This window comes from Diabrotica virgifera, chromosome 2 (genome assembly GCF_917563875.1).
Source record: "Diabrotica virgifera virgifera chromosome 2, PGI_DIABVI_V3a".
NCBI classification, from domain to species: domain Eukaryota; kingdom Metazoa; phylum Arthropoda; class Insecta; order Coleoptera; family Chrysomelidae; genus Diabrotica; species Diabrotica virgifera.
In genome coordinates, this window is record NC_065444.1 from 139,062,292 (window position 1) to 139,087,051 (window position 24,760).

Below are 24,760 nucleotides of genomic sequence, written 5' to 3' on the forward strand. Positions count from 1 at the left end.
TCACGAATTTATTGGCGTCAAGTTAATAACGAACAAACATGGATGTCAAATTGTGCTTTGAGAACACGTCAAATTTGGCCTTGAATAACTTGGTCAATTTATTGTTCAATTTATTGTTGATGTAAAGTGCACTTAACTGAACGACAACGAACGAACGAACACGAACACTGAACACAGATTCACAGATAGCGCAGGATTTGTCAAAAGTCATGTTCCACCAATCACAATGCCGACATCAGCGCCTCTGACAAAATGGAAGGAAAATAAATACGATTACATGTTTTTTATTAGAGTGCGCGGGGCATGCGAGAAAAACCGTTGTTGACGTATTTCTTTCAAAGTTGGATTTATAGTTTGACGTAGCGTAGACGTAGACGCAACGTAGACGTAAGAAACGGACTGGAGACGGAAGAAAATATTATGTCAATTTATAGATCGACGTAGCGGAATTTTTGCGCATGAGTAGAAAGAGTAAACAATGACTTAATTCTAATTCAACAACATAGCCTATAAATTATACGAACAGTAAACAAACTTTGTGTTTATTTATTTATACTTATACTATTATTTATTATAATATTTATCTGTTTTGTGTGTTACATGGATTAGGAAATAAACGAAAGTATGCTCTTTGGTGCCGCATGCCGTGGGATTTCCAACTATTTTGTTTCATTTCCTGGTCTTTAAATGTTTATTGGATTTACCTATCGTATAATATGTGTGGATAACCACGAATTAGGCTAATAAACAACTAATATTTATCTGAAATATTGAAATGACTATGATATATTTTTATTAAATTAATAACTTAACATCCATTGTATTAACAAATAATTAACAAAATTCGAATATGTTGACAATCAACTTTTTACACAACACAAGGAATGAGGGGGCGGGGCGGGTCCACTTTGAGTGACAGAACAAAATTCTGCCTTATGATTGGCCAGACGGAAGAAACGCACTGTAAAAGATGAAAGTTGGTCATCTCTTATGTTACGTTACGTTTCTCTTACGTTCCGTCAGGCGCTTGCGTTCATCTATAAACACGAGTACACAAAATTCGGTGTTGATCTTTTCCAGTGCGTCTCCGTTGCGTCTACGTCTACGCTACGTCAAACTATAAATCCAACTTTAATGTCATCAAATATGTCATTGATTTGAATACGACCAATCACAGCCCGTAAAATCCGTCCATAACACAAGTCTAGTGGAAACTCAAATCATGCCGACCGTCCTTCTCATGGTGGCGAAAATTGGAAGCTCGTCCCACAAGCGTTGCCAGAGTTGGTACAATTGTACCAATTTGATACAATTAACAACCAAACTTGTGATAGTAAAGTATCTAAAGTAAAAACCTAAAATTTTGTGATATAATAAATTTGCTTCAAATAACATAAAACGACGTTTTTTAAGTTTTTGTACAAAATGTGTTGGTGTAGTACATTTTAGTCAATATTCCAGTCACTCCAGTACATTTACAAAAATTTCTCTGGCAACACCGTCACGTGCGATTGCTTCTATAAATCAAAATAATTATTATTCCGTTAATTTTTTAAAATGCGGTTCTTGTGTTGTTTTTGACTGTCATTGTACATGGAGAAATAGTGGAATGAAATTCTTTCGTTTTCCTACATCCAAATATAGGCAGGATCAAAGAAAAAAATGGATTAGTGCTATTCATAGAGTTAAATATTAGCATAGAGAGAGTGTCATTCAGAGCGAAGTGACGACACCATCTTTTTTATTTGGATTAGTGCTGTTTCACTCTTACGCATAGTAAAGCTGCTACAGTTGTCCTCCTCTTCCGTGCCTATTTCACACTGAATGTCATTATAGATTCTCGATACAATGTGTTAGAAGGAGATGCAGCAAACCAGTCCCTGAGATCTTGTCGTCAGGAAGCGCGGAAGGTAGGCTCCCTCTATGTTAATATATTGGCGAGGAACCGCAAAGTGGGCGACGCCTGGTGGCGAAATTGAAAAGCATCAACTCAAGGAAAACATTGACTTTGCCATTAACTTGTGTACATATTTGCGGTCAGTTTATGTTGTAATTAACAATAATTTCGACTTAAAAAAACTGTTGCAGTGTTCCTCAGTATTCATTCCTATTATACTCTACGTAATGACCTAAATTAACCAATGCCAAATCACACATTTTGTTAATTTAACGTTTGTATTAAACGTAGTATTTTTTAATGTTTAAGCGACTGTAAAATTAAATAAATGAATAAAATGTAGTATATATTATGTACATAGAATGTACATTGTTGTGAAAAATATCCCGACCACTTCGTAATTTCCAGAACACAATTATTATAAAATAAATTCACCTACTTAGTTTCCAAGTTTCCAGTTTTTATTTAATTAAAAATTGTTATATGTCGGTGTAAAATAAACTGTAGTGCACCTATTAATTAAATTAAAAACAAAATTAGAAATCCTAAGATAGATTAATAATTTCTAGAACGCTGTCTGATTATTATCGGGGGCCAGATTTTTTTATGAAAAAAAGGTAAAAACAAATCAGTAGTTAGCATCAAATTTTAATGAATGCATACAGATTAAACATAATTTTGAGTCGTCTTTAACTTATAAGATGTCTTAGTTGCAAAACTTAGTGGTTACTTTGGCAAAACACTCCTGTAAATGATTTTAATTTAACGTTTTAGAACTGTGAATTCAAATGACAAAATGAAATGTTTTCCTAGCGTTGTCGTCCATCTTTGAAATTTTGAGCGCCCTCTGTTGGAATTTAATTTTGCGAATACCTCTATGGTGCTATTCAAAGACAAAAGTATGTTAACCTCACTTTTATCTATTGAATTACAGAATTAAATCATCATCGGTGACCACTAACAGCCCATGGAGAGACAAGAATCTACAGGTCGAGCAAGTCTCGTAAATTTCACGATTGCGAGCCACGCTTCACGCAACCGTGTTTGCGTACTTGTGTTTCGAGTTGCGTGGTCGTGCGGAGTTATATTTACCAAATTTAAATGTTTCTACTTCTTCTCTTCATTTGAATGGCCTTAGCTGCCAGGGCTATCCGGCCAGAAAATGTTTCTACTGATTCATACGCTGTCAAAATTAAATCAATATGGCTACTGGGTGTAAAAGATAAATCAAAATCTTCTATCTGTTCTTAATGAGTTTTAGATAATTTTAGTTGTATTTCTTTGTAATTTTGTGTTGTACAAAGATTAATTTAACATTTTCTCTGGAAGTATTAATTTAGAAAGATAATTATGCTTCATTGGTGTTGTGTTTTGAAGTGTGAAATGCAAAGTAATTGTGAGAAAGTTCACTTTTAAACTGAACTAAATAAGGTATCTGAGAGACAACAATGGTTAAATGCAATACAATGTACAGGTTTTACTAGCGAAATGAAAATTTTCCTGTCCTGTCTGCTGTAATCATTTTATATCTGGTAAGTTACAATTACAACAGTAACGATTTTTGAAGATGTTAACATTTTAATCTTATAGGAAAACCAGCCGACTTAATCGATAATAACAATCTCCAGATTGGGTTCCTTCAATAAATATGGGCTATTAACACAATGAAATAAGTTCCAGAAAATCTAAAATGGAGTGGTATCAAAGGAGAATTAAAGGAAAAAATATTCATATTGAAATTATTTATAAGGCACTGGACTGTCTTAAATTCTACAATAATACTAGGTGGGTAAATGATTTTAGACATTTTTCATTAAGAGTAGATTAAGATTAAGTAGATTTTCATTCAGTAGATTTAAGACTTGTTTACACGGGTAGAGTAATGATGCAAGTACTTGATAGAGTAGAGTAACTCTACCTGTAAAAATGCTCAGCACAGTAGAATAGCTGGTAGAGTGTATAGTTGGAGTTAAAGTAGAGTGACTAGCAACCTATGGCAAAGTAACTACTCTATGACCACCACTACTGCCAAAATGTCTACTCGGCTGCACACTCTACCCATGGAACACGCTCAATTATGGCAGAATAGAGTAGGTAGGAGAGTACATGGGGGCGCTGTCATGCTGGCTGGAATTGTGTTTTGTGTAAATAGTGAAAATGAAGTTCACTGAAGATGAAACTTTAAAACTTGTAGAGCTATAATACAGCGCTTACCAGTGTTTATGGAATTTAGGTAGTGTATACTACAGAAATAAAAGTTTGCAGCAACCTGCGGAGGATGAAATCGTCGAAAGAATGGCAAAGGGGGCTTTGGAGTAAACAAGCTTAAGCAAAAAATTAAGAATTTAAGGTGCACTTATAATCAAGAGTGTTTAAAAATACAAAAATCGGTTTCACTATACTAGCATCAGTACTATACTTGTACTCTCCTCATGTGAATGGTATTAAGCCATTTTTGGTAGAGTACTACTGCTACTCTACTCTCCTCAAAACTCTACCCATGTAAACAAGTCTTTAGAAACAGTGGAAAATGAGGTAGCTAGTAGAGTAGTAGTAGAGTAAAATATACTGGTTTAGCAAATTACAATGTTTTAAGGTAATACAGTAGCGATAAACAGGTAGCCAAAACGTGTTCCAAGATTGTCACTGTAATTTTGAATATTTTTTCGAGGCATTTGGCACACGTATTCGTAAAATAATAAAGAATGGCGGTACAGAGCCCAATTTGAAAAATATATTAATATGTGGAAATTACTCTGTAATTATACAATATTTAAAAAACGAGCCTGTACCGCCATTAAGAAGAACAAAAAAAAATACACTTTCTTCAAATAAACTTTTTTATCCGATGCCTAGATTTTGTGTAATTTTGGAACTACTAATGAAATAAAAAATTTTAGTAGTTCCAAAATAACACAAAATCGGATAAAAAAGTTGTATTTGAAGAAAGTGTATTTTTTTGTTCTTCTTAATGGCGACAAGCTCGTTTTTTTTATATTGTATTTAATTACAGAGTAATTTCCACATATTAATATATTTTTCAAATTGGGCTCTGTACCGCCATTCTTTATTATATTACGAATATGTGTGCCAAATATCTCGAAAAAATATTCAAAATTACAGCCGCAATCTTGGAACACATTTTCGCTACCTGTTGATCGATACTGTTTCCTCTTAAGATAGTTTTAATAGTTATTTATGATATAAGTATTAAAAGTACAATTTTAAGACGCGCATGTGAAAGTTAACTTGAAAAAATAATTTTATTAATGTTTTGACTTCCACATCAGATGTCATTGTCAAAATACAAAATATTCATTATTAGGTTTGTTCTAGCAAACAGTCAAACTAGTCAAAAACCATCAGCAAACAGTTGGTCAGTAAAAGAACATAATACAGTCACCAGTGCGATCCCCTCTAGTCGTGCTGGTCCACTATTCGCTGATGGTTTCAAACTGATGCTAGAACAAACCTATTATTATTATGCATATCATTATCTGTAAATAATATTTCTTCTGATTGTTAATTGTAAAGGATAGAAAAATTACCATTTATTTTATTTTTTTAGAATCAGCTGAGAGAAGTGGTCTACAAAAAACCAGGAAGGAAACGGAATATGTGGCTACGAAAGGCAAAAGAAAGGTTTACAAAGCAAATGTGACACATTTTTTTGAAATATTTAGGAATATCAGTAAATTGCATTAAAAAAATGTATGAAAAGATTTTGTTCAATAAAAATGTTTATATTTATCAAGGATGTATTATTTGGTATGGCCACATATTGTCAGTGATGTAATAATACATCCTATCTGTTTTTTCATGAGTTTTGTAAGAGAGACACTAAAAACTTGTCTTAGGGTCACCTCCTGTTTTCATATGATATTTTTTGACTTGTTTTGTAGTAAATTAAACTATCTATGAACTACAAAACAAGTCAAAACTTACATATGAACATAGGAGGTGACCTTAAAACATGTTTTTCCATCTCTCATACAAAACTCATGAAAAAACAGATAGGAGGTATTGTCACATCAGCAAGGATGTACAGTGATGAGTGCCCTAATAACCGGCAAAATATGGGCAACATATTTAGTTGTGATATAAAAAGAAATGAAACTAGTCGAGCTGGGAAATTTAGCGAAATTAACCTTTAAATTTACGTTATATTGATCCCACCTTTACACATATCGGAGGAGTATGTCAACTAAAACTGTCACTGTGACAGTGGTAGTTTCCAAACTCGTCTGATACATCTGAAGGGGGTACAAAATCAATACAATCTAAATGTATAAGTTAATATGGCTAAATTTCCCAGCTCGACTAGTTTCATGTCTTTTTATCTCACTACTTAATACATCTTTTGTGCTATTTTGCCGGTTATTAGAGCGCTCATCACTGTATTTCTGGTATATCCAGGGAATGTCTACAAAATATATTTTGAATGTCCAGAGAACATTCGTGGACATTCATGGAATGTTCCAATAAGACATTCAGGTAATGTTTAAAATGCTGACACAGGATTTTCCTGGGATGTTCAGGGAACATGTTTTCGTGGATATTCCAGGAATTTTTCAATGTCTGTGTACCTTCTATGGAATATGTTGGTGTTATTACCGCCGCACTCCACTTGCGATTTGTAATCAGGAAGATTGAACACATTGTTTCAAATATAAGTCAATCCATTTGTGACTAAATAATCATGGATTGACTTCTATTTGAAAGAATGTGTTCAATCTTCACAACTACAAACCGCAAGTGGAGTCCGGCGCTTGGGGCTACTTCCTCTTCGGTATTATGTATTATACTACAGAAATCAGGAACTTTCCTTCTAAATATATGTATGCATCTTGGCCATCAAACATATTCTTCCAAACATTTTTTTAAGGGGTTACATAGGTCTTGTGGGTAAAAAAAGTGACTTTTTAAAAAAATTATATCTCAAAAACTAAAATTTATTTTTATTTATAATTGGAACATGTAAAAGTATAGTACTTAAGGTAGGTAGTCTCAAAAAAAGTTTCAGCCAAAAATATTCATTTTTGTAGAGTTTAAGTTTTTTTGCGTTGGCAGCATAACTAAGTCCAGTCTCATCTGAAATCAAAAAGTTTCTTGTAGTTTATACCTCTGGCTAGAATATGAACGAAGGAATTAAAAAAAATTAAATTTGAAGATTTTACATAAGTTTAAACACATTTTTGACCCCAATTTTTCTCATTTTTAAAGTAGTTTTTTTTATAAAACAAAAATGACCTCATCTAATAAAAAATCCTTTGTTCATTCACTAGCCAGAGGTATAAACTACAAGAAACTTTGATTTCAGATGAGACTGGACTTGTTATGCTGCTCACCGCAAAAAAGGGCTGTTGTCGAAAAATTGCAGTCAACTCTACAAAAATCAATATTTTTGGCTAAAATTTTTTTGAGAGTACTATACTTTTACATGTTTCAATTATAAATAAAAATAATTTTTAGTTTCCAAGATATAATTTTTTTAAAAAGTCACTTTTTTACCTGCAAGACAACAACTTAACAAATTGTTGATTTCAAATTGTAGCAGTTGTTTTGCAAAGTATGCTGCCCTCTTGTATTTTCTGTGTTATCTTCAAAAAACACAAAATAAAACAAAAGTTTAACCACCTTCACACTCACACCACAGAATCAAGCAATCAAGTTACACAAATTTTCAAACACCTCACCTGACACAGCGTCTCAAGTACGATTGCGCGAATTGGTAAATATAACTCCGCACGACTACGCAACTGACGCAACTCGAAACACAAGTACGCAAACACGGTTGCGTGAAGCGTGGCTCGCAATCGTGAAATTTACGAGACTTGCTCGATCTGTAGATTCTTGTCACTCTTTTGCACAAAACACATCTTGTGTAACATTTTTCAGAACTACTGTAGAAGCAATTTTTAAGTTTCTTTTAAATGTTTCCATTAGCTGATAAGAAGTGCTTATTAAACACAACAAAACATCTGTTAAGCGACTTTCCATAACGCGTTGGAGTTCTCAGTCACTGCGCACTATGCTGGCTGCAGTTAAAGTATTGGCAGAACATTTTTATAGTGTTGTTGCTTCAATTGAGGAATTCTCTCATCAACAAGAAAATTTATACACCAGAGGTACTGCACATAACCTTATGTCCGCTTTGTGCAATTAAAGGCATAACCGTTAATCAATCATGACCAAAATAGAGGCACTTCGTCTTTATATTGAAGAAAAACGTAATCATATTATAAATAAATTAATACATAGATTTTGCCACGACAAAATATGAGGATGACGACATTCCCACCTAAAAACTAATTCGACGTAGAAAACGAATGGATAGTGAGTTAGCTACACTTCGAGTAGAACTTCAAAAAGATAATATTATGTTAAAATGTTTTGATATTCAATGTTGAACTCGAAACCAGATCAGTCCAATATGGCTTCATTGTTCGAAACTGTGCAGACACACACTTTGCTTTTCCACGAACAGTGAACAGTTGAAATTAGCTGTTTCAACATTTTGTGACTTTTAAAATGAAGAGGTATCAGAAGAACCTCCTGCTAGAAATACCAAGGCTCAGAAGACTTTTAAAAGCGGCCAATATTGCAACATCTAAATGGTTAGCTGTAGACTTTTTAAAATTCATTGTAGAATGGGATTTTATGGAATCTCTCCCAAACTTAATGGTCGTCTTAAAATTGTTTATGGCCATTTTTGTATCGGTTATTGCTTCATATGAGAGAAGTTTTGGGAAGCTAAAATCAATCAAGAATTACTTGCGAGAAACAATGACGTCAACAAGGCTAAATAACCTAGGTTTATTAACTATCGAACGGAGCGGTCAATGTTAGGAATAACTCTGCGAGACAAAATCAAAAACGAAGAAATCAGGAGAAGAATAAAGGTGACTGACGTCATCGAAAGGATAGCCAGGTTGAAGTGGAGATGGGCAGGACACATAGCCAGAACGACAGATGGGCGATGGACGAAGAGGTTACGGGAATGGAGGCCAAGAGAAGACAAGAGAAGCGTCGGTCGATCGCCTACAAGATGGACGGACGACTTAACAAAGCTAAAAAAAACTGGATCAGAGCGGCGCAGGATAGATGGGGTTAGAAATGAGGGGAGGAGGCCTATGTTCAGCAGTGGACTTTTGAGGCTGGATGATGATTAACTATCGAACATGAAGCAACACAAAACATAAATATAGAAAATGTAATTTCAGAGTTTGTCGCTAGTAAAGCTAAAAAAATATTTTAATTCATTCACATAGTGTGAACCAAAGAAGTAAATAAACTTATATAGAACTGCCGGGAACTAGATAGTGGTAGCACAAGATAGGGAGACATGGAGAAACTTAAAAAAGGCCTATGTTCAGCAGTAGACGATAGCGGTTAGACGATGATGATGATGATATACTATTTAACGCAGTTTCGTTAACTATAGGTTTGTTCCAACATGAACTTTTGGACGGTCCAGAAACCGTCACGAAACTACTTGTACCGTTTGTTGTGCGCATGTTCGTAATTGTATCGCCCAGTTATCGTCCCATGACGGTAATCATATATTTGTCATTTTTGTTGGTGATAGCTTGTGTGCTTTTAGTCGATCAAAGGCTCAAAAACTTTAAAGAATTAAATCCTAGTGCGCAAGTCAGTCCAACCAGCACATTATGCATTTGCCCGATTACTGAAATGATCATCACGAAACAGTCACCGAAAGAATACAATTCTTGTTGGAACAGTGGGAAGAACGATCCGATGACGATCATATTTTTGTTGGAACGGATTTTGTTTACTGCGCAGAAGCGTTACCGTTTCGTGACGGTTCTCGGTCGTGTTGGAACAAACCTTATAATTCTTAATTTTTTTATTATTCAAAACATACGTTTATCGGATTTTCGTTGATTTTAACAATCTTTATTTTTAGAATTTGGGGTGACACCATCGATTACCGCCCCGGGTGTCCGCAATCGTACTTGAGACGCTGTGTCAGGTGAGGTGTTTGAAAATTTGTGTAACTTGATTGCTTGATTCTGTGGTGTGAAGGTGGTTAAACTTTTGTTTTATTTTTTTGTTTTGTGTTTTTTGAAGATAACACAGAAAATACAAGAGGGCATCATACTTTGCAAAACAACTGTTACAATTTGAAATCAACAATTTGTTAAGTGTTTGTCTTGCAGGTAAAAAAGTGACTTCTTAAAACAATTATATCTTGGAAACTAAAAATTATTTTTATTTATAATTGAAACATGTAAAAGTATAGTACAGTGGAACCCCGATAAGTCGGCCCCCGATAACCCGGAAGTCCGGCTAACCCGGACCGATTTTCATCAGACAAAAATTTAACAAATAAACAATTTAACAATTTTATCAAATAAAAATGTATGTAGGCCAAATAATATTTCAGAGATAATGTGTATTTGTGTAATTTGAACACATAAGTACAATAGTAAAAATGATTCATGCACACGGCGGCAGCCAGAGCGACCGTCTCAGCTTATCGGAAAGAACAGACACCTGTCTGTATTCCTTTTTCTTTATTTATGTCAAACTGTCTTAGCATTGTTTAAAAAAGACGTGACTATTTAAAAATTCTTGTATTGTGTGTAGTACAGCCTATTAATCACTTCCGTTCTGTAATGTAATCGTGCTTCAGATTGTGTTTGCTTTGTCTACGTAATGGTAACAAAACGTAAAAATGTTGCAGTGACAATGGAAAAGAAACTAGAAAAGGTAGGATTGATAAAGACGAATCTTTAAAATAAATTTATTGCAGCATCATAATATGATATTATGCTACCATAGGTCTGGATCCCGCGTATGAAAAAAAAGTTGATTAATAGCAAGCTAAAAATTTATTAATAGCTTAAGGGTGTCTAGTCGGATAAACTTTGATATATGAGAACACTGGAACAGGGGCAGCTTTAATTGTGGAACAGGTCAAAAATTTGGAACGGTCAGAACACGAAAATGGCACATTTGTTTTGTCCGACAGAACAGACATAAACTCTCCGAACAGAGATTAAACTCTCATGCAAAAATCAGACTGCTATTTATCACCTGTCATAATTCCTGTCATTTGACATATTCTACATGTTCCACTCATTAAAACGCCAATTTGGTGATAAATAGCAGTCTGATTTTTGCATGAGAGTTTAATCTCTGTTCGGAGAGTTTAAGTCTGTTCTGTCGGAAAAAATACATGTGCCGTTTTCGTGGTCTGACCGTTCCAAATTTTTAACCTGTTCCACAGTTAAAACTTCCCCTGTTCCAGTGTTCCCATATATTAATGTTTGTCCGACTAGACACCCTTAAGCTAATAACAAATTTTCAGCTTGCTATTTATCAATTTTTTTTTGTACGCAGGATCCAGACCTACCATATTATGGTGTCGGTACATCTCTACAGTATGACTGAGTTTTTTACCAAGAAATGAACAAAACTCTACACTCTATACAACTATACGTAATTTAGATGTGTACTGTGCATATGTGTTTCATGTTTTTGTAATTGTAATGGAGGTTATTTATTAATTTTTACTATATTCTCCGGCTAACCCGGATTTTCGATAACCCGGATCGGCCGCGGTCCCGATTAATCCGAGTTATCGAGGTTCCACTGTACTCTCAAAAAAATTTTAGCCAAAAATATTCATTTTTGTAGAGTTGACTGCAATTTTTCGACAACAGCCCTTTTTTGCGGTGAGCAGCATAACAAGTCCAGTCTCATCTGAAATCAAAGTTTCTTGTAGTTTATACCTCTGGCTAGTGAATGAACAAAGGATTTTTTTATTAGATGAGGTCATTTTTGTTTTATAAAAAAAATTACTTTAAAAATGAGAAAAATTGGGGTCAAAAATGTGTTTAAACTTATGTAAAATCTTCAAATTTCATTTTTTTTAATTCCTTCGTTCATATTCTAGCCAGAGGTATAAACTACAAGAAACTTTTTGATTTCAGATGAGACTGGACTTAGTTATGCTGCCAAGGCAAAAAAACTTAAACTCTACAAAAATGAATATTTTTGGCTAAAACTTTTTTTGAGACTACCTTAAGTACTATACTTTTACATGTTCCAATTATAAATAAAAATAAATTTTAGTTTTCGAGATATAATTTTTTTAAAAAGTCACTTTTTTTACCCACAAGACTTATGTAACCCCTTAAAAAAATGTTTGGAAGAATATGTTTGATGGCCAAGATGCATACATATATTTAGAAGGAAAGTTCCTGATTTCTGTAGTATAATACATAATACCGAAGAGGAAGTAGCCCTAAGCGCCGGACTCCACTTGCGATTTGTAGTTGTGAAGATTGAACACATTCTTTCAAATAGAAGTCAATCCATGATTATTTAGTCACAAATGGATTGACTTGTATTTGAAACAATGTGTTCAATCTTCCTGATTACAAATCGCAAGTGGAGTGCGGCGGTAATAACACCAAAATATTCCATAGAAGGTACACAGACATTGAAAAATTCCTGGAATATCCCCGAAAACATGTTCCCTGAACATCCCAGGAAAATCCTGTGTCAGCATTTTAAACATTACCTGAATGTCTTATTGGAACATTCCATGAATGTCCACGAATGTTCTCTGGACATTCAAAATATATTTTGTAGACATTCCCTGGATATACCAGAAATACAGTGATGAGCGCTCTAATAACCGGCAAAATAGCACAAAAGATGTATTAAGTAGTGAGATAAAAAGATATGAAACTAGTCGAGCTGGGAAATTTAGCGATATTAACTTATACATTTAGATTGTATTGATTGTGTACCACCTTCAGACGTATCAGACGAGTTTGGAAACTACCACTGTCACAGTGACAGTTTTAGTTGACATACTCCTCCGATATGTGTAAAGGTGGGATCAATATAACGTAAATTTAAAGGTTAATTTCGCTAAATTTCCCAGCTCGACTAGTTTCATTTCTTTTTATCTCACAACTAAATATGTTGCCCATATTTTGCCGGTTATTAGGGCACTCATCACTGTACATCCTTGCTGATGTGACAATACCTCCTATCTGTTTTTTCATGAGTTTTGTATGAGAGATGGAAAAACATGTTTTAAGGTCACCTCCAGTGTTCATATGTAAGTTTTGACTTGTTTTGTAGTTCATAGATAGTTTAATTTACTACAAAACAAGTCAAAAAATATCATATGAAAACAGGAGGTGACCCTAAGACAAGTTTTTAGTCTCTCTTACAAAACTTATGAAAAAACAGATAGGATGTATTATTACATCACTGACGATATGTGGCCATACCAAATAATACATCCTTGATAAATATATACATTTTTATTGAACAAAATCTTTTCATACATTTTTTTAATGCAATTTACCGATATTGCTAAATATTTCAAAAAAATGTGCCACATTTGCTTTGTAAACCTTTCTTTTGCCTTTCGTAGCCACATATTCCGTTTCCTTCCTGGTTTTTTGTAGACCACTTCTCTCAGCTGATTCTAAAAAAAATAAAATAAATGGTAATTTTTCTATCCTTTACAATTAACAATCAGAAGAAATATTATTTACAGATAATGATATGCATAATAATAATAGGTTTGTTCTAGCATCAGTTTGAAACCATCAGCGAATAGTGGACCAGCGCGAGTAGAGGGGATCGCACTGGTGACTGTATTATGTTCTTTTACTGACCAACTGTTTGCTGATGGTTTTTGACTAGTTTGACTGTTTGCTAGAACAAACCTAATAATAATGAATATTTTGTATTTTGACAATGACATCTGATGTGGAAGTCAAAACATTAATAAAATTATTTTTTCAAGTTAACTTTCACATGCGCGTCTTAAAATTGTACTTTTAATACTTATATAAATAACTATTAAAACTATCTTAAGAGGAAACAGTATCGATCAACAGGTAGCGAAAATGTGTTCCAAGATTGTGGCTGTAATTTTGAATATTTTTTCGAGATATTTGGCACACATATTCGTAAAGAGCGCTTTACAGCTTGCAATTCTACATGCAAGACGCAAGAAAGTTGCCTAAAGGCATGCGCAGTATGTCGTCAGTTGACTATTGCATGCAACTTCTTGCAATTGCGCGATAATCGGTTTGGTGCCATTTTTTCTGCAAGTTTTCATGCAAGTCTAGGGGAATTTGATTTTTCCACAATATCAAATGTCATTGACGACACGGATTCACGAATACATGCCGATCAGCTGTTTTCTGTTTGTGAAATATATCAACGATGGAAATGAATGAATAATGAAATGGCACTTTCTGAGATTCTATAATTATTGTAAATTGTATATTAAGCTACGGAAGCTCTCTCTCCTCTAGCTAAGTACATTAGGATAATAATTAATTTGTGTTTCGCAGAAATAGTATTTCGAAATATAGATTTCTTTGTAATTGTTCAATTTTTCCCAAGGGTTTATTAAAATGTACATTCATTCCTAGAAAATTAGAGTCATTTTCATCATCTACTTGGATAAATTCTGTTGGAGATACATTATTACCCCTCTTCTTGTTCAACTAAGATCTTACTCACCAGCTCCGATCTCGGTGTTCTAAATTAGTGACTAAAAGGCTGGCTGCAGTAATAATAATACTTAAAGTTGCTGCTACCGCCTTTTTCCTTTTATATTTGGTTATTTCTGATAGTCTTGGCATTTCGAAATTTACCAAGTTAAATAAACAGCAATAAAGTAATTAAAAAAAACAAAAGTTTATAAGTTAGGTTAAGGGTAAAATTTCAAATTGCATGCAAGCCGGGTTGCAAGCTGTAAAAGACCATGCAATTGACTTGCATGAAAGTCTTGCATGCAAGAGTATTGCAGCAAGTTTTCTTGCAAGCTGTAAAGCGGTCTTAAAGAGCGCTTTACAGCTTGCAATTCTACATGCAAGACGCAAGAAAGTTGCCTAAAGGCATGCGCAGTATGTCGTCAGTTGACTATTGCATGCAACTTCTTGCAATTGCGCGATAATCGGTTTGGTGCCATTTTTTCTGCAAGTTTTCATGCAAGTCTAGGGGAATTTGATTTTTCCACAATATCAAATGTCATTGACGACACGGATTCACGAATACATGCCGATCAGCTGTTTTCTGTTTGTGAAATATATCAACGATGGAAATGAATGAATAATGAAATGGCACTTTCTGAGATTCTATAATTATTGTAAATTGTATATTAAGCTACGGAAGCTCTCTCTCCTCTAGCTAAGTACCTTAGGATAATAATTAATTTGTGTTTCGCAGAAATAGAATTTCGAAATATAGATTTCTTTGTAATTGTTCAATTTTTCCCAAGGGTTTATTAAAATGTACATTCATTCCTAGAAAATTAGAGTCATTTTCATCATCTACTTGGATAAATTCTGTTGGAGATACATTATTACCCCTCTTCTTGTTCAACTAAGATCTTACTCACCAGCTCCGATCTCGGTGTTCTAAATTAGTGACTAAAAGGCTGGCTGCAGTAATAATAATACTTAAAGTTGCTGCTACCGCCTTTTTCCTTTTATATTTGGTTATTTCTGATAGTCTTGGCATTTCGAAATTTACCAAGTTAAATAAACAGCAATAAAGTAATTAAAAAAAACAAAAGTTTATAAGTTAGGTTAAGGGTAAAATTTCAAATTGCATGCAAGCCGGGTTGCAAGCTGTAAAAGACCATGCAATTGACTTGCATGAAAGTCTTGCATGCAAGAGTATTGCAGCAAGTTTTCTTGCAAGCTGTAAAGCGGTCTTAATATAAAAAGAATGGCGGTACAGAGCCCAATTTGAAAAATATATTAATATGTGGAAATTACTCTGTAATTAAATACAATATAAAAAAAACGAGCTTGTACCGCCATTAAGAAGAACAAAAAAAAATACACTTTCTTCAAATACAACTTTTTTATCCGATTTTGTGTTATTTTGGAACTACTAAAATTTTTTATTTCATTAGTAGTTCCAAAATTACACAAAATCTAGGCATCGGATAAAAAAGTTTTTTGAAGAAAGTGTATTTTTTTGTTCTTCTTAATGGCGGTACAGGCTGGTTTTTTAAATATTGTATAATTACAGAGTAATTTCCACATATTAATATATTTTTCAAATTGGGCTCTGTACCGCCATTCTTTATTATTTTACGAATACGTGTGCCAAATGCCTCGAAAAAATATTCAAAATTACAGTGACAATCTTGGAACACGTTTTGGCTACCTGTTTATCGCTACTGTATTACCTTAAAACATTGTAATTTGCTAAACCAGTATATTTTACTCTACTACTACTCTACTAGCTACCTCATTTTCCACTGTTTCTAAAGACTTGTTTACATGGGTAGAGTTTTGAGGAGAGTAGAGTAGCGGTAGTACTCTACCAAAAATGGCTTGATACCATTCACATGAGGAGAGTACAAGTATAGTACTGATGCTAGTATAGTGAAACCGATTTTTGTATTTTTAAACACTCTTGATTATAAGTGCACCTTAAATTCTTAATTTTTTGCTTAAGCTCGTTTACTCCAAAGCCCCCTTTGCCATTCTTTCGACGATTTCATCCTCCACAGCTTGCTGCAAACTTTTATTTCTGTAGTATACACTACCTAAATTCCATAAACACTGGTATTCGCCGTATTATAGCAATACAAGTTTTAAAGTTTCATCTTCGGTGAACTTCATTTTCACTATTTACACAAAACACAATTCCAGCCAGAATGACAGCGCCCCCATGTACTCTCCTACCTACTCTATTCTGCCATAATTGAGCGTGTTCCATGGGTAGAGTGTACAGCCGAGTAGACATTTTGGCAGTAGTGGTGGTCATAGAGTAGTTACTTTGCCATAGGTTGCTAGTCACTCTACTTTAACTCCAACTATACACTCTACCAGCTATTCTACTGTGCTGAGCATTTTTACAGGTAGAGTTACTCTACTCTATCAAGTACTTGCATTATTACTCTACCCGTGTAAACAAGTCTTAAATCTACTGAATGAAAATCTACTTAGTCTTAATCTACTCTTAATGAAAAATGTCTAAAATCATTTACCCACCTAGTATTATTGTAGAATTTAAGACAGTCCAGTGCCTTATAAATAATTTCAATATGAATATTTTTTCCTTTAATTCTCCTTTGATACCACTCCATTTTAGATTATGGGGAACGTATTTCATTGTGTTTATAGCCCATATTTATTGAAGGAACCCAATCTGGAGATTGTCATTATCGATTAAGTCGGCTGGTTTTCCTATAAGATTAAAATGTTAACATCTTCAAAAATCGTTACTGTTGTAATTGTAACTTACCAGATATAAAATGATTACAGCAGACAGGACAGGAAAATTTTCATTTCGCTAGTAAAACCTGTACATTGTATTGCATTTAACCATTGTTGTCTCTCAGATACCTTATTTAGTTCAGTTTAAAAGTGAACTTTATCTTGACTTTATCACAATTACTTTGCATTTCACACTTCAAAACACAACACCAATGAAGCATATTATCTTTCTAAATTAATACTTCCGGAGAAAATGTTAAATTAATCTTTGTACAACACAAAATTACAAAGAAATACAACTAAAATTATCTAAAACTCATTAAGAACAGATAGAATAAGATTTATCTTTTACACCCAGTAGCCATATATATTATTATGAATCAGTAGAAACGATTATATTCAAATTTGGTAAATATAACTCCGCACGACCACGCAACTCGAAACACAAGTACGCAAACACGGTTGCGTGAAGCGTGACTCGCAATCGTGAAATTTACGAGACTTGCTCGACCTGTAGATTCTTGTAAAAGAGTGCTGTCCACATAAATTAATTAAATGATCAATAGATCCGAAGAAAATGGCATTTATTAAAATGGCCTAAAGAGAGTTTACTGTATGTACTTTATGAACTGTAAAACGTGTATTAATATGAAAGCGATACTTTATGCACGGCTGTAGAAAAAAGTAATTTAATAATAATGTTTACCAGTATTTAACCAGTTTATTTAATAAAAGTATTGCCACCAGTAATAAACAGGTAACATCTAAGGTGATCTTTAAATTCTTGTAATTCAAGATAATTTCTGGATTTATTGGAACTTTAAAATAGATTTAGAGAATTTGGTTTAAGAGGCTACAGTAGCGAGCAACAGGTAGCAGCAAACGCGTTCCAATATTGCGGCTCTAATTTTGAATATTTTGTCGAGATATTTGGCACACACATTCGTAATATAATAAAGAATGGCGGTACAGAGCCCAATTTTAGAAATATGTTAGTACGTGGAAATTACTCTATAACTAAATTGAATATTGAAAAAAGGAGCCTGTACCGCCATTAAGAAGAAAAAAATAATAAACTTCCTTCAAATAAACTTTTTTATCGCATGCCTAGATTTTGTGTAATCTTGGAACTACTAAAATTTTTTATTTCTAACAAGAAATCGAACATATTATAACTAAATAACTAATTAGGCAACATAGAGAAATTATCAGTGTAATTTTAACAAACCTGCGTCAGATTTTCTCTAATTTGTTCTGTCATCTTTATTGATATCAGTCCAGTGCAGTAGTGTGTTAATTTAAGAATTCGTTATAGTTGTTTCATAGGAAAATAGTGTTTATTGATAGTTATTTATTATATTTTTGTTGTTGTTGTATAAGTTGTTGGCCTGTTTGAAATAATAGATTGTTGTTAATTGTGTTTTAGTTCAGTTCTATGTAGGTAGGTAAGTATATTTTACGTAAAAACATTTCGAATTCTAATGCGAGTATAAAGATTTAGGAGGATATTTTATTTTTAACATATTATCAATAGTTTAACGAAATGGGAAAAGTTAATCAAACGACAAATAAAGCGAATAATTCCAAGAAAAAGTCCATTAAAAGCCGTGCCAAAATTATGAGAACATCGAAATTGGAGCCACCACAAATTTTAACAATGTAAGTACCTATGAGAAGTAATGTACTGTTGTCATACATAAAAAAAGTGTGAAAAGTTGTTTCCCATGAAAATGAAATTCGTAATAAATCTATGTTTAGGTACAGAAATCCTGACTACAGTACAAATGCCAATTTTTTTTAGGTAGATATTCATAGTCCTGTCGCCAAGGGGGTACAACGGCCTCCTTTATTCAGATGGTCTTACCCAAGATTTTTTTATGCATCTTGACCCGTAGAACACGAATTTGTTGGGTAACAGTTGATCCGGATGTCGATAAGATTTTTATAAACAAAGAACTTGAGGAATTACATAACAGCGATTTCTCGCAAAACAAAACATTTTTTTTGTATTTTTTGGGTCATTCTAAGCAAAAACTGTTCTGACAAGTTTTTTCGTAGGATGCATAGTTTTCGAGATAAACGCGGTTGAACTTAAAATCGAAAAATTGCAATTTTTGAACCCGAAAAAATTTATTTTTGCTAAAGGTGATACAGTAGCGATCAACAGGTAGCAAAAACGCGTTCCAAGATTGCGGCTGTAATTTTGATTATTTTTTCGAGATATTTGGCACACGTATTCGTAATAAAATAAAGAATGGCGGTACAGGGCCCAATTTGAAAAATATATTAATATGTGGAAATTACTCTGTAATTAAATACAATATTAAAAAAACGAGCCTGTACCGCCATTAAGAAGAACAAAAAAATACAATTTCTTCAAATAAACTTTTTTATCCGATGCCTAGATTTTGTGTAATTTTGGAACTACTAAAATTTTTTATTTCATTAGTAGTTCCAAAATGACACAAAATCTAGGCATCGGATAAAAAAATTGAAGAAAGTGTATTTTTATAAAAAGTGCAGGAGCTAACAATGCCGAGGAAGATCTATCAGGCTGCATCTCACTTCCCGCCTGTTCAGCACGGTAAAATTCCAACAAAGCTTAGTTCCGAATACTCAGATTACGAGTAGAACTAATCAAAATAATAAATAATCATTCCATGAAGTACGACTTAACCTGGTAGATTTCCCTCGGCCATCTTAGCTCCGGCAATTCGTTGGCTTGCAAATTTTAGAAGCCACAAGCCACGATTGGTTTAACCAGAAGACTAGTTCTAAGTTTTATTTTATTTTTGATATTGTTAATATTAGAAGTAAAACTTTCGTTCGTCTTTAGCAGATACCGCCACGGCATTCATGCCATCATTTCGTTGTGAACCGATAACGGTAGCCCGAATTTTAGTAGTTCAAAGAGAATGAAATATGCACCTCTGATGGGACCCTAAGAAGGGTTAAAGGGTGTTCTAGAGTACCTTTGGCGCTCTATGAACTAAATAAAATAAGACTGCTCTCGTTTCGCTTCACAATGAAATTATTATTTATTATTATTTTTTCGTACAAATACCTATGTTAACATAAAATTTTCACCCATTTGGGTTTATTTTTATAAATATTTATTTACTAATAACAAAATTGTTTTCGGTTACTTCCATTTAGCGCGCCTATGAGTTGAATTGTCAATAATATTAATCTTACATAATGTCAAAGATTACCAATGTTGCCAAAGTTTATGATACTATCTCCCGAAGTTATATTTTATTGCTACCTGTTGATCGCTACTGTTTACTCTTAAACTGGTTTTTTGGAACTGTTTAACTATAGGTTTGTTCCAACACGACCGAGAACCGTCACGAAACGGTAATGCTCCTGCGCAGTAAACAAAATCCGTTCCAACAAAAATATGATCGTCATCGGATCGTCCTTCCCACTGTTCCAACAAGAATTGTGATCTTTCGGTGACGTCCCTCAAGTTAGCAGAACAAAGTCAGCAGAACACAGTTATTCTTGTACCATAATTAAGTGCTAATTTAATGCTAATTTAATGTTCCAAGAAAAAATTTATTGCTCTTCTTCTTTAAAAGTTATCGCATGTTCTGCTAACTTGAGACTCAAGTTAGCAGAACAAAGTCAGCAGAACACAGTTATTCTTATACCATAATTAAGTGCTAATTTAATGCTAATTTAATGTTCCAAGAAAATATTTATTGCTCTTCTTCTTTAAAAGTTATCGCATGTTCTGCTAACTTGAGACTCAAGTTAGCAGAACAAAGTCAGCAGAACACAGTTATTCTTATACCATAATTAAGTGCTAATTTAATGCTAATTTAATGTTCCAAGAAAAAATGTATTGCTCTTCTTCTTTAAAAGTTATCGCATGTTCTGCTAACTTGAGACTCAAGCTAGCAGAACAAAGTCAGCAGAACACAGTTATTCTTATAACATAATTAAGTGTTAATTTAATGCTAATTTAATGTTCCAAGAAAAAATTTATTGCTCTTCTTCTTTAAAAGTTATCGCATGTTCTGCTAACTTGAGACTCAAGTTAGCAGAACAAAGTCAGCAGAACACAGTTATTCTTATACCATAATTAAGTGTTAATTTAATGCTAATTTAATGTTCCAAGAAAAAATTTATTGCTCTTCTTCTTTAAAAGTTATCGCATGTTCTGTTAACTTGAGACTCAAGCTAGCAGAACACTAGGTCAAAAATTTGATAAATAATTTATAATTGAATGCCAAAGTATTCTCTGAATTAAATGCTAATTTAATGTTCAAAGAAAAAATTTATTGCTCTTCTTCTTTAAAAGTTATCGCATGTTCTGCTAACTTGAGACTCAAGTTAGCAGAACAAAGTCAGCAGAACACAGTTATTCTTATACCATAATTAAGTGTTAATTTAATGCTAATTTAATGTTCCAAGAAAAAATTTATTGCTCTTCTTCTTTAAAAGTTATCGCATGTTCTGTTAACTTGAGACCCAAGCTAGCAGAACACTAGGTCAAAAATTTGAAAAATCATTTATAATTGAATGCCAAAGTATTCTCAGAATTAAATGCTAATTTAGTGTTCCAAGAAAAAATTTATTGCTCTTCTTCTTTAAAAGTTATCGCATGTTCTGCTAATTTGATAATCAAGCTAGCAGAACACTAGGTCAAAAATTTGATAAATGAAAGTCTAAATTATTATCGAGGGCCGAAAATCCCTTAGAATAAATAAGAAGTGTCTTTTCAACGAGATAATTGGAACTAATAATCACACCACAATTTCTCTTAGTTTGTCGCCCCTGTAACTTATTAAAATAAACATTATAGAAGTTTTCAGGGAATTTCGGCCCTCGTTAAGACTGTAATCTTTCATTCTGTGTTTAAATTTTTCAAAAATACTTATTAGTTTTCTCAGGATTCGAAAAAAATGAATCCCCATTTTAATAGCATTGCAGCCAAAAATACGTACCCATCCCCTTAATGAAATTGATTTATCTCTGAAATATAAATAAACATACCAGTTTTCGGATTTCTAAATATTTTTTTAATTTTTTTTGGAAACTCAAAAAAGAAAAAATTTTAAATCGATTTTTCTAGAAAACGGTGTATTCTATCGACTTAAAACTAGAGTACCTTTTAGTTGTAGAATATCTCACAATTTAATAATCCAGAGTCAAACATGCTCCAAAATTAAAGATAAAAAAATTATGCGATAAAATATCTATTGCCCACCCAAAACGGACGGCTATGACCGGTACTAGTAATTCGTAATGCATGGAATGGATTTATCTCTGGAAGATAAATATGTGTACCAATTTTTATTTTTGTCAATAAAAGCGTTCTGGAGTTATTTAAGGAAAACTAATTAGGGAGACAGGAATCTCCTGTCTTCTTTTGTGGGTAGAGTTTCTGGACACCCTGTATACAGGGTGTCCAAAAAAGTTCAGAAAAGTTATCGTTTTTGTAAATAAATAGTAGTGTTCTGGAGATATTTAAGAAAAACTAATTCCATACGCCATCTTCCAAGAATCTCCAGTCTTCGCTTGTCGGGAGAGTTTCTGGATAACCTGTATACAGTGATGAGCGCACTAATAACCGACAAAATAACGCAAAAGATGGAAAACATATTAAGTTGTGAGATAAAAAGAAATGAACCTAGTGGAAGTGTTAAATTAAGCGATAGTAACTTATAGATTGACATTATATTAATTGTTTCCCACCTTTAGACGTATAGGACGAATTTGAGAAATGCCACTGGCACAGTGACAGTTTTAGTTGACATACTCCTATGATACTTATAAAGGTGGGAAACAATCAATATAATGTCAATTTATATGTTACTATCGCTAAATATAACAATTCTGCTAGTTTTATTTTTTTTTATCTCACCATTTAATATGTTTCCATCTTTTGCGCTATTTTGCCGGTTATTAGCACGCTCATCACTGTATAGCCTAGTTAGGCTGGCAATGTGTTATATTTTCTCGACTCTACTTTACGGGATAGAAGCATGGACACTTAACGCGTCGACTACTAAAAATTTGGAAGCATTTGAACTGTGGGTGTCTAGAAGAATCCTGAAGACATCATGGACCGAGCATGTAACAAATAACGAAGCCATGGGAAGAGGCAACAAAGGAATGGAAATATTAGAAACAACATACTTCCGTCGTGGATATGGCACGTAAAAAAGAAGACCAGAGTATTCTCTGAATTAAATGCAAATTTAATGTTCCAAGAAAAAATGTATTGCTCTTTTTTAAAAGTTATCGCATATTCTGCTAACTTGAATTCAAGCTAGCAGTAGTTCAACTTTAACATTGAACAGTAGTTCAATACTTATGGATAAATCATCAAATAATTGAATACCACAGTATTCTCTAAACTTCTAAACTAAATGCAAATGAATTGTTCCAACAATAAATTGAATTCTCTTTTTTTTTCGGAAAACAAATTTAATTCCACTAGTGCTATCTAATACCTAGAGTTACGTTGTTATTCTTTGAAGGGGTCAAACCTTACTGGGGCTGTATTGTACAAATTCGTTTACAGCTTTGTTTAACTCTTTATGGCATGAGATTTTATAGAATTTCTAGACACTTGCTGCAAGGAAACAATCAATTATATGTACAAAATGGATCTTACCCTCACATTTCAAGAAACAGATGATAAACATTCGCGTTTGGTCGGACGAAGCCATGGGAATTTTACCAATATTTACCAAAAGCAGATGCGATTAGAAACTCTATAACCATTCTTCTTCAATGCACAATTGAAGTTTTTTTACCATTATTATTCGTCAATATTGCTTCAATAATATTGACCGTGACCGCCTTTCTGACAATTCAAAAATCTTAGCGATTATCAACGGTTGGGACTGTAACGTTGTCGATAATAATAAAAAAATATCATTTTACAATGACTTCCGACTCAGCAATAAAAAAAGGATTTCGGTACCACTATTAATAGGTCTGGATCCCGCGTATGAAAAAAAAGTTGATTAATAGCAAGCTGAAAATTTGTTAATAGCTTAAGGGTGTCTAGTCGGTCAAACTTTGATATGTGGGAACACTGGAACAGGGGAAGTTTTAATTGTGGAACAGGTTAAAAATTTGGAAAGGTCAGACCACGAAAACGGCACATGTATTTTGACAGGTCTTGTGACATTTCATTTTAATGTATCTTCTCAGTAGCATAAACCTTACCATAATTATTTGCACAGGGTGACCAAAAAAACTAATTTTAATGTAAATTAATTCACACATTGAGAAGAATGGATGTAATTTATTTAATTCATAATACATTTTAATGCTGTCAGAAAATATAAAAACATATTTATATGACAAACAAACACTGCTTTTCGCTTAAATTAAATGCTCAAACTGCCAACAGACAGGTGGGTGCAAGCTTTAACGTTGAATTTAAGCGGAAGCGATGTTTATTTGTGAAATAAACATTTTTTTTCTATTTTCTGACAGTAGTACAATTTGTTCCGATATAAATAAATTACATACATTCTTCTTTTTGTGTAAATTTATTTAATTCACAAGTGTTTTATTGGCCAACCTGTATAAGTAATTATGGTAAGGTTTATATTACTGAAAAGATAATTGAGTAACCTTTCATACGAGCTAT

The 24,760-nt window shown here is 33.3% G+C and overlaps 1 long non-coding RNA gene across 1 annotated transcript; it reads left to right on the plus strand.

Moving 5' to 3' along the window:
• The first annotated feature begins 2,873 nt into the window (after positions 1 to 2,873).
• Positions 2,874 to 5,670, plus strand: LOC126880231 (uncharacterized). Its single transcript, XR_007696506.1, has 3 exons — positions 2,874 to 3,429; positions 3,488 to 3,682; positions 5,466 to 5,670. It is a non-coding gene; the product is annotated as an uncharacterized LOC126880231 (long non-coding RNA).
• The last annotated feature ends 19,090 nt before the right edge of the window (positions 5,671 to 24,760 follow it).